General features: G+C 49.7%; 2 long non-coding RNA genes and 1 pseudogene across 3 annotated transcripts; all 3 read right to left on the bottom strand.

The window, feature by feature from the left end:
* Positions 1-2,766: 2,766 nt before the first annotated feature.
* Positions 2,767-2,893, bottom strand: LOC118643020 (annotated as a pseudogene).
* A 5,140-nt stretch (positions 2,894-8,033) lies between these two features.
* Positions 8,034-10,043, bottom strand: LOC118642735. Of its 2 annotated transcripts, none has more exons than XR_004961788.1 (3): positions 9,792-10,043; positions 9,407-9,560; positions 8,034-8,707 (listed from the first exon to the last, which is right to left on the bottom strand). It is a non-coding gene; the product is annotated as an uncharacterized LOC118642735 (long non-coding RNA). The 2 variants fall into 2 exon arrangements; XR_004961789.1 differs by lacking the exon at positions 8,034-8,707 and adding an exon at positions 8,923-8,981.
* A 767-nt stretch (positions 10,044-10,810) lies between these two features.
* LOC118641443 lies at positions 10,811-11,879 on the bottom strand. The gene is made up of 3 exons (XR_004961610.1): positions 11,848-11,879; positions 11,004-11,193; positions 10,811-10,897 (listed from the first exon to the last, which is right to left on the bottom strand). It is a non-coding gene; the product is annotated as an uncharacterized LOC118641443 (long non-coding RNA).
* Between the last annotated feature and the right edge of the window lie 4,154 nt (positions 11,880-16,033).

The following is a 16,033-nucleotide window of genomic DNA, read 5'->3' as shown; positions in this document are numbered from 1 at the left end:
CTGACGGCAAGGACTAATCTCCGTATAACAAAAAAAGAATAAAGGAAAGAAATTGCCCTGGCTGCCACATGAGCTTTATTCAATAGTTGTTGACCAAATAAACAGATGTGTAACCCAAGTGTGAGGGGTCCCCCTCTTCTGTCCTTTAGGCCATTGCCCACCTATGGGAGTGAGACAAATTGCAACCTGTCTCATGAGGCCTCAGGAAAGAGAGCCCTTCTTGACTATATCCAGTCCACAGAACCTTCCACAGCAGCCAGCAGCCAGAGTAACCAGGGCCCTGGCAACCCTGCGTGGGCTGGAGCCTGTGAGAAACTGGGGAGTCATCACCATCCTGCCCCGCCTGACTCTCTGGGAGCCAAGCACCCAGCCAGCTATGGCTAAGATCTGCCGGAACAGGGGACTGCAGGGAGAGCAGACGTCATGACGTGCCCCTCCTTCCCCTACCAGAGTCTCAGGCCTTAGGCAGGAAGTCCCCAGTGCAAAGTTCCACGACACCATCTCCTCCCGAGGCCACAGTCTCAGCCACCGGCCGCAGCTCCCTCCGCAGCTCCTTGGGTCCAGAGTTCAGTCTTTTCCTCCGGAAACTCGAACTTCCCCAGCCCTTCCCACACCCACTCGCCTCTCCTGGCGGAGGACTCCAGCACCGCAGCCTGGGGAGGTCCCAGAGGAGGAGTGCGCGCTGCAGCCGGGCGGGGAGGCCCGGAGCTCTCTCGCCCCAGCAGGGACGGCTGCACCTGCCGGTTACCGTCCCCTTCCAAGGAAGCCCATCAGCAAAGAGAGTTTTGCTCTATCGTGTTGAGGTTCTCCTCTACGACTGTTTTCTCATTCGGCGTGGCACGGGGACTAGCCTCAGCCTCAGCCTCAGCCTCAGCGTGGCACGGGGACTAGCATCAGCCCCGACAAAGACATCGTGTGCTGAGCACAACAGAGGCAGTAGCGAATCACCACATCTAAGCACCATGAGAGCCAGGGCAGTGGGGTTCACAAGCCACATCCGGGTGGACCAGTCTCCAAAGACAAATGAGTCCCCACCTCAGTACTGGTAGCCCCCAGATTCCGAAAAACTCCAGGAAAGACAATGTGTTCCAGCCAAGCCTGGAGAGAGAGAGAGAAAGAAAGAGAGAGAGAGAGAGAGAGAGAGAGTGAGTGTGTGTGTGTGTGTGTGTGTGTGTGTTGGGGGAGGGAAGGTCAGAAATAGAAATTAAGCTATATTATAAAGTTATTTTTAATTTTTTTCTTTATTGATGTTAAAGAGAGAGAGTAAGGGAGAGGGAGAGAGAGAAACATCGATGAGAGAGAACATTCACTGCCCACCTCCCACATGCCGCCCACTGGGCATGTGGCCTGACTGGGAATCCAACCAGTGACCTCCTGGTACATGGGTTGATGCTCAGCCACTGAGCCACACCACTGGGCTATGTTATAAAGTCAGAGAGCAGAGTGGTGGTTGCCAGGAGGGGAAGAAATGGGAATGGGCAAAGCCAGTCAAAGGGAGAAATTTCTACTTAGAAGATGAGTAAGTTCTGGGCCTACAGCTAACAAAACTGTATTGTATATTTGAGGACTTGACTGCTCTCAGGTCCCCACCATACCTGTGAACTGTACTTCCTTATGATGGCTCCTAAGAGGTTTTTTTGGGTTTTGTTTTTTGTTTTTTGTTTTTTTAAATACCATTTGCTGCCTCAATGAGAGCAGGAATCCTGCAAAATTACTGAACGCTGATTTTGCCTCTAGAGAGGTCAGTGGGCAGTCAAACTGTTCGTGGGAATCCTGGCCTTTAGGACTGGAGCCTGGAGCTTGCAAGCTGCGTAGTCCAACCAGCTGCTGCTGACCAGCTGATTGAGCAAAGGTTATGGGATGTCTGTCCGTCAAGGTTAAGACTGCCTCATCAGCAGTGAGACAAGCCAATCATCACAAAACAAAGGAAGTTGTCCAGAGACAAACTGTCTTGAAGCCCGACACACCTTCAAGGCTGCAGGAAGGGAATGGGTGTGATTTAACCAAAATTTTGAAACATAGTTCAGTTGCAAAGGAGAGTGCCGTCAGATGAAGCCAAGCAGGCCCAACCAGGCTCTCCCTTCCCACACCTCCCCGGCGGTGCCCTCCCCTTGTGTGCACTCTGGCCACCCAGGTCGCAGGGCCGGCACGGGGTCCACGTGCATGCTGCTGCGCCTCGGCTGAATGGGGATGTCCGTGGCCCAGCAGGACAATGACAGCTGCATCAGATACAGGTAAACCGTCTGAGATAATGTCACCTAGGCGGCTTTAATATAAGACTGAAAGTGGCCTAAACATATTTCTTCACAGAAAACAAAATGCAAAGGTAGGTGTTTCCAGCACTGGTTCAGCAGCTCAGCCATGTCACTATTTTTTCTGTTCTTTCACAGGCTACACTCAGCGTTTACTCTGAGGTTTGTCCCTCGTGGTCAGGATCACTCACAAGGAAATCTAGGGCAGAAAGAAAGGGGCAGGGAGAGACGTTATCCTCACATGTTGCTTTCTTTTAAGTTAACAAATTTTTATTTAAGGAGGTTCATATGTTCTCATTCCTTCTACTGCCTTGATTCCTCCTGCGTCTGGGTCTTAAATCCCTTTTTAAAATGATGTTTGCTTTGTCCAGGTGTCATGTCAGTCCATCATGCTTAGGGTCAGAGTAGATGGATCTGCCTGGTTTCTCAATTTCAATTTTAGACACCCTAGAAAAAGAGAGGTGTGTGTTCCTTTGGAAGACATGTCTAACTGAACAGTAAAAAAATCTAGGAATACTGCACCAATAGAAATACCAGGTTTAACATGCACAAAGTCAAGAAAACCAAAGCTGCCAGATATTGAATTTATTTCGCACTATATGAACACCCAGCAGGAATCAACTCAGCGCAGAAACCATGCAGTCAATTCTCCATCTTTTTCACTTCCGGTCAAGATGGCGGGTAGGTAAACGTGGTATCGCGTCCTCCCACAACCACATCAGTTACAACTAAACTACAGAACAACCATCATTCAAAACCGCCTGAAATCAAGCTGAATGGAAGTCCTACAACTATGGAATTAAAGCAGCAGCCACATCCAGACTGGTAGGAGGGCCGGAGGCACAAGGGGCGGCGGTGGAGGCGGCAGCGGCGGCGCCAAGGGCTGGTCCCACACCCAAGTGTGGCGGATAAAAATCAGGAGGGTACCTCGTCTGGGAAGGTCCTTCCTGAGGACTGAGGGGTCCCCGTCCCACACCAGGCGCCCCACTCAGGGTTCCAGTGCCAGGAAGAGAATCCCCATAACTTCTGGCTGGAAAAACCAGTGGGAACTAAGGCTCAGGGAAGCTGACGCAGCTGGAGCCCCAGGCAGCTCCTTAAAGGGCCCGCGCACGGACTTGTCGGACTCTCTCCCTCTAAGCTTGGAGGGGAGGCAGCTCGAGGGGCGCCAGAGACATACAGGGAAGAACTGAGCTGTTTGGCACTGGAGCGAGGGCTGGAGAGGGGGCTTTCTCCGGGACAAACGTGCTGTCAGAGGCCTTTGTTCCTTTGGTGAGCCCTGCCCTTGGGCAGCAAGACAGAAGCCATATCTGGGACTCCAGCAACCTGGCTCACACGGGTAGCCCCGCCCTGGTGACTCACTGAGGCCCCGCCCCACCCCACCCAGCTTTCAGGCCCACCCAGCTTTCAGGCCCACCCAAGCTGTTGCCAGTTGTTTAACCATATGATTGGCCTGTCTTGGATCCTGCTTCAGGTTTTCCTAAATTCTTTCAAACAAGCAGTATCTGGTCTCAGCTAGCCCCATACCTCTCATTAAGTAATACATAGAAACAAACACAAGGAGGAAGCCAAAATGAGGAGACAAAGAAACAGGTCCCAAATGAAAGAACAGAAAAAATCTCCAGGAAAAGAACTAAGTGAAATGGAGATAAGCAACCTAACAGATACTGAGTTCAAAACACTGCTTATAAGGATGCTCAGTGAACTTAGTAAGGGCCTCAAGAGCATAAAAAAGGACCAGTCAGAAATGAAGGATGCACAGTCAGAAATGAAGGAGGCACTAACTGAAATAAAGAATAATTTACACAGATTCAATAGTAGAGTAGGTAAAGCCAAGAAGCAAACCATCGATTTGGAATATAAGGAAGCAAAAAATGCCCAATCAGAACAGCAAAAAGAAAAAAGAATCCAAAAAAATGAGGATAGTGTAAGGAGCCTCTGGGACAACTTCAAGCGTGCCAGCATTCACATTTTGGGGGTGCCAGAAGGAGAAGAGGGAGAACAAGAAATCAAAAATCTATTTGAAACAATAATGGCAGAAAACTTTTCTAACTTGGTGAAGGAAACAGACATACAAGTCCAGGAAGCACAGAGAGTCCCAAACAAGATGAACCCCAAGGAGCCCACACCAAGACACATCATCATCAAAATACAAAAGGTTCCAGACAAAGAGAGAATCTTAAAAGCAGCAAGAGAAAAGCAGTTAGTTACCTACAAGGGAGTTCCCATAAGTCTGTCAGCTGATTTCTCAAAAGCAACTTTGCAGGCCAGAAGGGAGTGGCAAGAAATACTCAGAGTGATGAAAAGCAAGAACCTACAAGCAAGATTACTTTATCCTGCAAAGCTGTCATTTAGAATCAATGCCATATAAAGACTTTCCCAGAACAGAAAAACTTAAAGGAGTTCATCACCACCAAACTGTTATTATATGAAACGTTGAAGGGTCTTTTTGAAGAAAAAGATAAAATATATGAACAAAATGGCAATGAATATATATCTATCGACAATTGAATCTACAAACAAAATGAACAGGCAGAACAGAAACATTCTCATAGATACAGAGAACATTTTGTTGGTTGCCAGATGGGAGGGAGGTTGGGGCAATGGGTGACAAAGGTGAAGGAATTAAGAAGTACATATTGGTTGCTAGACTAACAATCCTCAAAGGGAAGGGGATTGGGGGTTGGGAAGAAATAAACCAAAGAACTTATATGCATAACCAACGGACACAGACAACAGTGTGGGAAAAGGCAGGAGGGGGGCGGGAGTGGGGAGGAGGAGGTCAATGGGGGAAAAATGAGGAACATCTGTAATACATTCAACAATAAAGATTTAAAAAAATAATAATAAAAAAATAAAAATTCTCCCTCTTTTCATCAAAAAGAAAACGGACATTCCCGAACATCTCACTCTCTGCAACAGTGTTCTACAGGTCCGTTAGCTGCAAAGGAGTTGGGAAACGTGACCCTCTGGCATTTTCAGGCTTTACTGTGGGGGCTGGACATTGCCAGCATGGAGGAAGCAAGATAGAATGTCTGTGATGTGGAATAATAAACACTGTCAAACCCCACCCCTGCCTCGGATGATTATTGGGTGCCTGTGGGTCCTTACCTGCCTGACCTTGGACTAACTTCCTTTGGACTGGTCCTTTGTGTCTATATCAAACCCCAAATCAATCTCTCTGCTGTGGTACCACATCCCAGATGACAGGCTCAGCCTGATATTGAAATGGATATAACACCAACCAGCACACTCAGCCTCCACTCATCTAATTTAGCCAGGGAACCGCTAGACTTGTGACTCTGGGGGAGGCAGAAGCAGTGGAACAGGACAAGGAGAGCTGAGGAGCTTGTGCCCAGCCCCCCAGCAGGGCACCCTCATGCTAATCACCAGCAACCTTCGAAGGTCTCTTCTCCTGAGGCCACCCTGAAAGGCAGGTTGTATAACCGAAAGAGCATGAGTTTTGGTGCTACAGACAGGAATTTGAAACTCAACTCTTGCCACTTGTTAGCTAAGTGATGTAGGGCAAGTTACTTAACCTCTCTAAGTCTTTGTTCCCTAAGCAATAAAAGGGAATTACAGCAGCACCAAGTCCTAGGCTGGTGGAGAGGACTGAGTGAGCTAAGACTCATGAAGCTCCTAGCACAGGACTGGGCACAGACTCGGGGATCAATAAACAGCAGAGACACCCATTGCCGTCCTACCACCCGAATGTTCCTCTGGGCCATAATTCAGAACTCTTGGCCAGTAAGAGCACAGGCCCTGAAACCTGAGCCTGAACTCAAATCCAAACTTGGTCCCAGCTCTGGGACCCAGGGCCAATCACTTCACCTCTCTGTGCCTCAGTTTTATTATCAGAAAAAAGAGGTCAATATCAGTGCCTGCCTTTCTGCTTAGCAGGAGACTCGAGGGCAGTCATCCAGGCAAAGCACTTTGCACATAGTATGCATGTTAGGTTAAATATGTTAGGGCATAAACAGTTACATCATTTTTTTGTCCTCTCCGTTTAAGAAGAGAGGAGAAGAAATGTGTGTGGAAAGTGCATCAAGTGGCTAAGATTAGAGTTGGACCCTACAGAGCAACTCTTCCCTTATCAAGAAGATACGTTTCTCCAGAACCATGTCATTTCACTCCTGGCGGAGGGCAGCCTCGTTCTCCTCGCCCGCAGCCGGCGCGGGTCTTTAGGGTGGCAACCAGAGGACAGCACCGTTAGGGCCAGGCTGCCGTGGGTCAGACTGGTCCCAGGCCAGCCCTGCTCTGCCAGGCTACGCAAACTTGGGCAACTTGTTGCACTTCCCTTGGCCTCAGTTTTCTCTGCCTGTGAAATGGAAATAATGAACCTCCCTCTGAGGGTTGCTGTGCAGAAAGCCTGGCACAACAGACTCAACTTATGCCATCAGCTACTGCCATTGGGAGCTTAACTAACCAACTTGGGTTCCAGTGGGATTGTCGTTGCCACGGTTTGGACGCAGCAACTCTGGGGCCGCCCTGCGGCTCGGTCTCCAGTTCCACTGTCGCTCCCGGAAACTCCACTCCGAGAGTAAGACGGGTGCGTGGATCCTACGCGTAGGATTTTGTTTTCCCCCAGTGCACTTTAGAAACGAGGAGGTCAGTATTCCTGCCAACTCACCTACCATTTCAGACTTGCTAGATTCCTCTCGGTTTCCTCCGTGCTCAGAACAGAATGGCACGTCGGAAAATGTCCCCAACTAAGTGAGACCTGGTTGTGGGAAACAGAAGCAGGTCTTCCAGTTGGCACCCGCTTGACCGAGAGACAAAAAAACGAAGGGTGTCACCACTTCCCTACCCCACTGGCAAGGAACAAACCAGAAAGAAGAGACGGTAACAAGATCCTGCCGTTTATTACAGTCATCAGAGCTCATGACCAGTGTTCGCAGAGCAGTTTACACCCTATATCCTAAAAGGAACTCTTGCCAGGAAAATACATCTCTTTCCTCCCTCACAGTCTAAAACCTCCTGACCTATCTCTGCTGTTTCTAGAAATTAAAATGAAGTTTAGATCCTTTGTCTGGTACCTTCTAAGGAAAAAAGTGGTTTTTGAGTTACAACCACAGGAAGGGTTCGGCCCTCTCTCTGAACATCAGAACAGCTGCCAGAATCGTGCATCCTCCCAGCCACAGGAGGGCATCAAACCCAGGATGACTGCCGCTCTCGGGGGGGGGGGGGGGGGGGGGGGGGGGGGGGGGGCCAGGGTGGAGGCGGCGCTCTGGTGGCTCTCACGTCCTCCTTCCCAGAGCCTGCAAAAGCTGTCTGATTCCATGATCAGCCAAGGATGGATCTGAGCCCCGCAGCACTGGCCCCCTCTTCAGAACTCACAGAAATTATTCTGCCTGCAAGTTCGGAGGGGTTCACAGAAGCTAAAGAGAGCACAGCCGTAATCAAAGCAGCCACTAACCAGGCACTTACTTAAGCTCCCACCCCCACCCCTGCCTTCCCCAACCTAACATCTGTCCATTGGTTGCGCATATATGCAGATAAGTTCTTTGGTTTATCTCTTCCCACCCCTCTCACCCCCCATTCCTCTGAGGTTTGTTAGTCTGTTCCCTACTTCCATGACTGGATCTCTCTTGATCGACAGCTTATTTTGTTTATAATGTTCCACAAATAAGTGAGAGTATGTGGTACTTGTCTTTCTCTGACTGGTTTATTACACTCAGCATAATACTCTCCAGGTCCCTCCATGTTATCTCAAAGGGTAAGAGGGCTTTCTTTCTTACAGCTGCATAGTATTCCATTGCAAAGGTCATGATTTATCCATGACATTGGAACCCCTAAGACATGCCATCTAACAGATGTCACGTACTCTCCCCAGAAGATAGCTGGAGAAACTCATTTATTCAACAGATACTTTCCTGAGCACCTAGAATGTCAGCCACTGTGCTAAGTGCAAGGGATACAAAGGTGAACAGGAGGTTTGATATTAAAGATCTTACAAAGATAGTCCATCACCGCTATGTCTGTCCTATGAAAACAATTGAGCTCTCAAATACATTTCAGGAAATCCAAGAATAAGAGGCTGATGCTGACTTTCCACCTGGAGTTCTGGGACACTGGCAATCTATGCAGATCTACCCACAGAGGACCAATTGCTCTTCAAAGTGTCCAGGCCCCTGGGCCAGGGGAGCAGCCTTCCGGGTCCTGGAGATGTCAGCAGCTACGGGAAGAGTAACCAAATTCTCCCAGGTCCCAGGGAAAGCGCTGCTGAGCATTGCAGACATGAGGATGAGATGCAGAACACGTGTGGCAGTGTGCTCCTGAGTCACAAGCCCAGGTTGCTGCAGCAAATACTAGGTGGGGGGTGTCTTCCCTAGAAACCCACCATCCAGAGCAGACGTCGCTGTGGAAGACGGATGTCATCCCAGAGTGACCGTGAATCCAGATGCCTCCTCAGTGCCACTGCACCGTGCTGTGCCCCCGACAGGGATCGCCTTGCCTTCCTAAGGAGAGGAAGGGAGACAGAAATACTTGAATATGACTGAGCTTAAACCCAAGTAAACTGAGAAATCACTGAATTTCACTGAGCTGACCTGGGCGTGACAAGACAGAGCTTCCTGCCTCAGAACCATGGTGACTGGAGGTAGAAATTCAGTAAAGCTGAAGGACACTTAAAAATCTACATTCCTGCACATGAGACTGTGAAGCCAGGTGCACGGGCTGCAGCAGGCATTCGAGTGAGCATTGTCAGCACCGGACTAGGGCCTAGAAGAGGAGCTGGGAGAGCAGTGGCGTTAGTCGTATTTGAGAGACAGGATGTATGGGGCCCTGCGGTGGGTGGAGTCCAAAAAGACGGTGCTATGGGTTGAACCATATTCCCAAAAAGATCGTATGCTGAAGTGCTAACCCCAGTTCTAACCTCAGAATGCACCTTACTCGGAAAAAGGATCGTGGTCGATGAATTAGCTAAAATGAGGCCATACTGGAGTGGGCAGGCCCTTCACCCAGAATGGCTAGTGTCTTCATAAGAAGATGGCCTCGCGCTGGGGACGGCCCGGGGACCTTGGTTTCGAAGCCGTGGCAGTTGTGTGTTTTCCTAAGCAAGGCCTCGCATTGCCAGGGTTAAAGGGAGAGTCATCACTGAGGCACCGTGGATGCTCAAGAGGCTCTGGGCAGCCGGAGCCCGACTGCTGGCTTCTCACCTGTGCTGCCACCGTGACGCTGGCTTCAGTGGTTCCCCGCTTCCTCTGGTCCACCTACAGTCGGGGTTCCATGCAAACTTAGGGACAGGGCTGAGGAAAGGGCGGACACATCGAAGTTTGTTTCGGGCAACAGATTCCATCATTTCCACTCAGTCTGTAATGGGGAAATGACAGATGTGTACATGTTAGTTCTTACATTATCACCAGATTTTGCCAGAATAACGATACTAGCAGCTTGCCTAGAAAAGGAGAGAGAAGTGTTCTCCCATCCGAAGATGAGGAAAAGAGACACAGCTGTTAGAGAACACCGGTGGGCATTGCCCGAGAGTCCCGCTCCTGGCCCGCCCTGTGCCTGTGTAGCCCTGTGGCCTGGTCCTGCGCGCACCTGCTGGCGTCCCGTCTTCCTGCTGGAGCTGCTGGAACGGAGGCACACGCCGGGCCTCTGTGCCTCGCTGAGGTGTCCTGGCGAAAACAGCTCCCGGCTGTGTGCAGGGAACGGAGTGATGCACAGACTTTAAACACTAGTCGCAGAAGAAAGTCACTGAATAGAGGGGATGGGCAGGGGACGTCCGACATCTCCACAAAGCGGAGCAGGAGGCCTGAGCCCGCCGTCCCCACGCCGACTCCCCACCTTTTCCTCTCCCGGCATTCAGAAGAGCGCTCCTGTTTGAAGAACGAAAGACACACGACATTCTCTCAGCATTTGGTGCCTAAAATAGGTTGCGGGCTCCATGTTGTTAATACTGCTTGAAGTCTATGCTTCATTTTCTTAAATTCCCTTTAAAGAAATCTCACTTGTGGTTTTGACTCCAGGTTGCAAACACTTAAAATCCGCAGCAGCAAGTTCTCCACGTTGCTGGTTCTTTTACCGTCACGTAATCAACTAACTTTGTACATGGCTTTGTACATGTGACGTATGCATGTTCCTTTTGTGTATTTAATCATGAAATTTCACTTTCACTCTTATTTGTAATGTTTCTTTTAAATAAAAGTGACTAATTTTGTCGTTAAAAGGAGGGGGAGGCCCTGGCCAGTTTGGCTCAGCGGTTAGAGCGTCGGCCTGCGGTCCAGAGAGACCCGGGTTCGGTTCCCGCTAAGGGCACGTACCTCGGTTGCAGTTTGTCCCCGGCCCTGGTTTGGGTTGTGCGGGTGGCAGCCACTCGATGTGTCCCTTTCACATCGATGTTTCTCTCTCTCTCCCTCCCACTCTATCTGAACAAAATATCAAAAAATGTCCTCGGGTGAGGATAAAATAAAAAGCAGGGGGAGGAGGAGGAGGAGCCTGTGAAGACAGACAGGGAGAACGCACTGCCCACGAAGGCAGAGGTCCGATCCGGGTGAGGTGCCTGCCAGCCAGCAAACACCAGCAGCTGAGAGAAAGGCACAAGGCAGAGCCCCTCACGGCTCGTAGGAACCAGCCTGCACACACCTTGACGTCACACTTCTTGCCAACAGAACTGTGAGACAAATGTCTGTTGTTTCAGCCGCCAGCTATAATACAAGGGGAAGGCACATTTTTATTCACTCATTACACATTCCCTAAGGGCCTGCCAGGGCCCAGGGAACGCATAGGTGCTCTGAGGGATACAGGCCATACCTGGCCTGGGACACTTCTCTTCGGAGAGGCCGCGCTCTCGGAAGTGCTCTTTCAGTCACAGACACAGCTGACGGGATTCCTGGCTCTCTGGTCAAGGCTCCTCCGAGGCCTGACTCTTCCCAGGCTACCGAAGAGGGAAGCCTCGCAGCCACATACACCCGCTCGGCCTCGCGGTCCTGTGGCCTGGCGCCTGGCGGGATGGAAGTCCCTCTGATGATCTGTCTTCTCTCCCCACTTCATATTGTACTTCATTTCTCCTGACCCCGTCTCGTCCCACAGGACGGACTCCCCCGTTTCCCAGAACACACACTCCATGGAAAACAAACCCCCAAAGCCTCACTTTTTTCACCAACTACTCTGCCTCATTGTTTTAACTGAAACCTAGCTCTGGCCTGGAGACACCCTTTGCCTTTCAACAAAATTCTGTTCTACTCACTACGCCCCGGTGCGCCAGGGTGCGAGGGGCGCCTGAGGAGAGCCTGCCGGGAAGCAAGCCTCACTCTGGACTGGCCCCCTCCCTCCTGGAAGCCGATGCCACACACTGTGAGGGCTGGCGTCTGCTCCTCCTCTCTGCCCTTGGAGCCCCGCTTAGGCCTCATCGCTGGGAGTGGAGGAAGCTTTTCCTGACCCATCATCTTTGCCCCTTGTTTGTCCAGGATCGCAGCTAGAAATGTTCAAGGCGTCTTTTTCTCTTATGACACTCACTGTTTTGATATTCAAGATCTTATTTTGATACTACAAAGCAGAACCAGGCAGCTCTTTGCTTTGCATTCCTGCCGGAACGTCCTAATCTCCCCTGAGACAATGAAAGCCTTTGCGGAACATGTTCATGACAAAAACTCACCCCCAAAAGAATGTCTCTGCCAGCCTCCAGCCTGCTGCCTGCTGCAGACGGTGGGAGGGGAGGGGTGGCCCTGGGAGAGGAGGGGCATGAGAAGTTATTCAAAGCTTTTTTAGGAAAACACGCAGAGAGAGATACGTGGGATCTATCAGCCAGTAGTTTCCTGTCACATCCTTCTCCCCCTCCCCCAACCCCTCGCCCTAAGCGGCAGCAGCACCACTCCTGGCTCCTGGTATTTGCACCCACCTCAGTGAAAGGGGAGGGAGAAGTCAACTGGGTTTCTAAGTCGATTTTTTAAATTCATGGCAGTCAGTTGTCTCCAGAGCCAGGGCATTTTTGATTTGCAAGAACCTGACAAGAGTAAGAAAAAATGATGAAACTCCAACAGGGACTGCTAGTCTCAGGGAAGCCACTGGGTCCTGGGGCTGATGAGGAGCAGAATCCACTCACTTCCTCCGGGCTTGAGGGTGTAAACAAACCCCAGAACTTAGAGGACCCTGGGGGAAGGCCAGGAGAAAGAGGAGGGGCAGAGTCCTCAAGGGGGGAAGGCGTGCTGACAGGGCCAGTTCACCCTGCATTATCTGGGTCCAGACACTCCAGACTCGAGACGAAGTTTCTGCTCCCCAGAAGAATGGGGATTTGAAAGCGACACTGCTATAAGGAAAAAAGATGTTACATTTCTGCACTACACTTCAGGTTTGACCTATACCCACTATACCTACCGACAGGTAGAGTGTCCCCCAATTCCATGCTCACAAACTCATTATTCACAGCCTATTTCCTACCTATTGCCCCCCTTGCCCTTCAATGACCTCTAATGGCACTTTATTTCCCAATTCCTTACCGGAACATGGGCAGGTGAGTCATGATCCGTCTCTACTTCCTGCTCCTACCGTCCCTCCTTCCTCTCCAGCTGTTCACTGTGCTCGTCCCCACTGAGCTCACAGCTCCCCAACCACACTTATTTCAGTGCCCCAGCTTTCCAAACCCCCCAACCCCCACCCCCATGCTTCCCATCCCTCTGTTCCCTGGCCTGCCCGGGCTCTCTTCCTAAGGCTTCTCACCTCCAGCTAGGGCTGCCGGGGCACGTCTTTGCCTCTCGGGAGGCTCCATGCCCCCCCCCCCCCATGTCTCCATCTGGGCACTGAGAGCATTTCCTGCATAAATTCACCTTATCTGTAATTGTTTCTTTGGTTGTTGTGGACTTTCGCCTCAGCTAGCATGTAAACTTCCTGAAGACAAAGACCACATCACCCACACTTTATCCTTTATTTGCAGGGACTAGCCCAGTGCCTGGCGCTCAGTGGGTATTTGTTCCATAAAGGAATGAGCAAACCCCAGTTTACTGCCGATGGAACTTCTCTGATGAGCCAGACAGTGAAGTTTGCTCTGTTGATGTGGGTAATGCCTCCACAACATCTGTTTACAGTACCCCAGGGAGCACTTTGCTCTAACAAGCCCAAGAATTTACATCCCCAAGAAACACATGTGGTTACTAGTGACATTAAACTAGTGGTGAGCAACCTTTTCTGCTTGAAAGCCAACTCAGAAAAAAATACAAATGTTTATGATCAGCATTTTAACATTTAATATGAAAGTAACTGAATCCTATTGAGATGGTAATAGGAGCATCTTTTGTTATTCATAACAAGCCCCTGTCAACCTTAGCTAAGTTTATGCTAATGAGGTGACTCTTGATGAGCCCCTAGCTAGTTTCAGGATGAGAGCTGATTGCCAGAAGAACCAACCACGTGATCAGAAGATTGGAAATTTCAGCCCCAACACCACATCTGGGGAAGGGAAAGGGGCTGGAGATTGAGTTCAGTTACCAATGAGCAATGGCTTAATGATTCATGCCTGTGTAATGAAGCCTCCATAAAAGCCCCTGAACAATGTGGTTTAGAGAGTTTCCAGGCTGGGTGAGCACATCAAGGTGTGGGAAGGTGCTGAGCCTGGAGAGGTCATGCAAGATCCGTGTTCCTTCCCCCATACCTGGCCCTGTATATCCCTTCCATTGCTGTTCCTGAGTTATATGCTTTATAATAAATCAGAAATAGTAAGTAAAGCAGTCCTGAGTTCTGTGGGTTATTCTAGCAAACTATCCAACCTGAGGAAGAGGGCATGGGAACCCCTGAATTTATAGCTGGCTGGTCAGAAGTACCAGTGACAGTCCGGGACTTGTGACTGGCACTTAAAGTGGGGTGCTCTTGTGGGACTAAGCCCTTAACCTGTGGAATCTGACACTAACTTCAAGTAGAGAGTATGAAGATGGAACAGATTTTGGGGTACCCAGCTGGTGTCGGAGTTGAGTGCTGTTGGAAAAGACAAAGCTTTTGGTGTCAGAAGTACTGTTCATAAAAGCAGTTCAGCATCTTATCTTTTCGGCCTTAAGTGTTTATCAGACTTTAAAGTCATAATCTCCCAAGTAAGATCAACACACCCAAAAAGTACCCAAGAGTATTTATTGGATTACAGGATGTCTATTTTTGCCTCATCCATTAAAAATATATACTGTTTAAATATATATAGAACATGTGAAATATATATATTGTAACCGGGTGTATATTTAAAACTTCCTACTATACCTCCCCTAATACATATACACACCCTCCTAAGCTTGGGTCCCCCACTCCCAGTGTGATAGAATCTCCTCTCCCTTCAGGGTATGGGACCTGGAGCAACAGTGTGGCTACTGCCAGTGTCCTAGGGCCCTCCTCTCTGCTCCTTGCCTGCCTTCCTGTCTCGCCCCTCCAACCCTGGGGAAACACAAGAATCTGAGGCTCAGGAGTTTTGCCTGATGTGATTCTAGAGACACCCTGGAGAGTGGCCAGGTCCCTCTGGGGTGTGGCAGCATGTCAGAATGGGCACCTGGCGGCTGCTAGAGAACCAAGCAGGGACCTAGTTCCTGGAACTGAGAAAAGAGGCAGAAGCTTGTTAACCAGGAGGGAAGCAAATGCTGGCTTATTACATCACCAGCAATCCTGCAGAAGTGCTTCAATTTCCTCACCTCAAAACAGAACTCTTTTGCCCACCTGGTGTGGCTCAGTGGATTGAGTGTCATCCCAGGGACTGAAAGGTCCCAGTTCCATTCCCAGTCAGGGCACATGTCTGGGTTAGAGGCTTAATCCCCAGTAGGGGCATGTAGGGGGCATGCAGGAGGCAGATGATCAATGCCTCTCTATGACATCATTGCTTCTATATCTCTCTCTCTCTCTCTGTTCCTTTCTTTCTAGAAATACAATAAAAGCATATTTTAAAAAAATAAAAATAAAACATCAAGATTCCAAAATGCAGAGTAAATGGAACCTACAGATCATCTCCCAGGACCAAACTGGAATTACAACTAAAATAAAGACATATCATCCAGAAAAAGTAACAAAAAAGCAGCTTGAGAGGACCATATAACCAGGGACACTGAACCGATCCTGGTAGGATTGTGGAGGCGTGAGAGGGGGGCTGGGAGGCCACTTACAGCAGCGGCTTTAGCTGTGAGCAGCGCCCTCGGAGTTAAACTCCCAAGCGGCTCCACAGTGTAGAGCTGGGGCAGACGCTAAAATAGCCACAGCCACTCACCTTGGGCTCTGGCAGAGAGAGGGTGGACTGGACTGAAACTGTGTGGGGATACTCCAGATTTGGAGGGCACTCAGAGCTTTTGCTGAGCTGTGGCCACACAGGACAGTGGTCATCTTACTCCTTCCCAGGGCCCTAGGGAGAGGCAGCAGCCCCTCCTGCAGAGATTCAACCCCTCCTGATGAGCCATTGAAATGCAAATTGAGGCTCATTACCAACCAGCATCTGCCCCACACTGCGGAAATCCCCTTACACTAAACACCAGAGGGAGTTTTTCATTCAACTGAGAACCCAAGACTCTTCAAGTAACCTCAACTAATAGCCTCCAGGCAAAAAGCTAGAGGATAACTGAACTGTTCCTAGGCTAGCAACTCTAGCCAGGAAAGTAAGACTTGACAGTGGTGTTTAACGTGGGTCCTCCCACGCTCATCCAAACCCAATAGAGGGAGCCACAAACAACAGAACACCAACACCCACAGGTAAAATTTGCCAGGCTCCAAAGTCCACTGAGATAGCCAAAATGGTGAAACACAGGAACAAATCCCAAATGAAAGAACAAGAGACTTCTATCAAAGATGAGATAAATGAAACGCAGTTAAGCAAGTTTACAAATCAGATC

Source organism: Molossus molossus, unplaced genomic scaffold, assembly GCF_014108415.1.
Source record: "Molossus molossus isolate mMolMol1 unplaced genomic scaffold, mMolMol1.p scaffold_m16_p_3, whole genome shotgun sequence".
NCBI lineage: Eukaryota > Metazoa > Chordata > Mammalia > Chiroptera > Molossidae > Molossus > Molossus molossus.
This window is presented reverse-complemented; position numbering and strand designations above follow the sequence as displayed.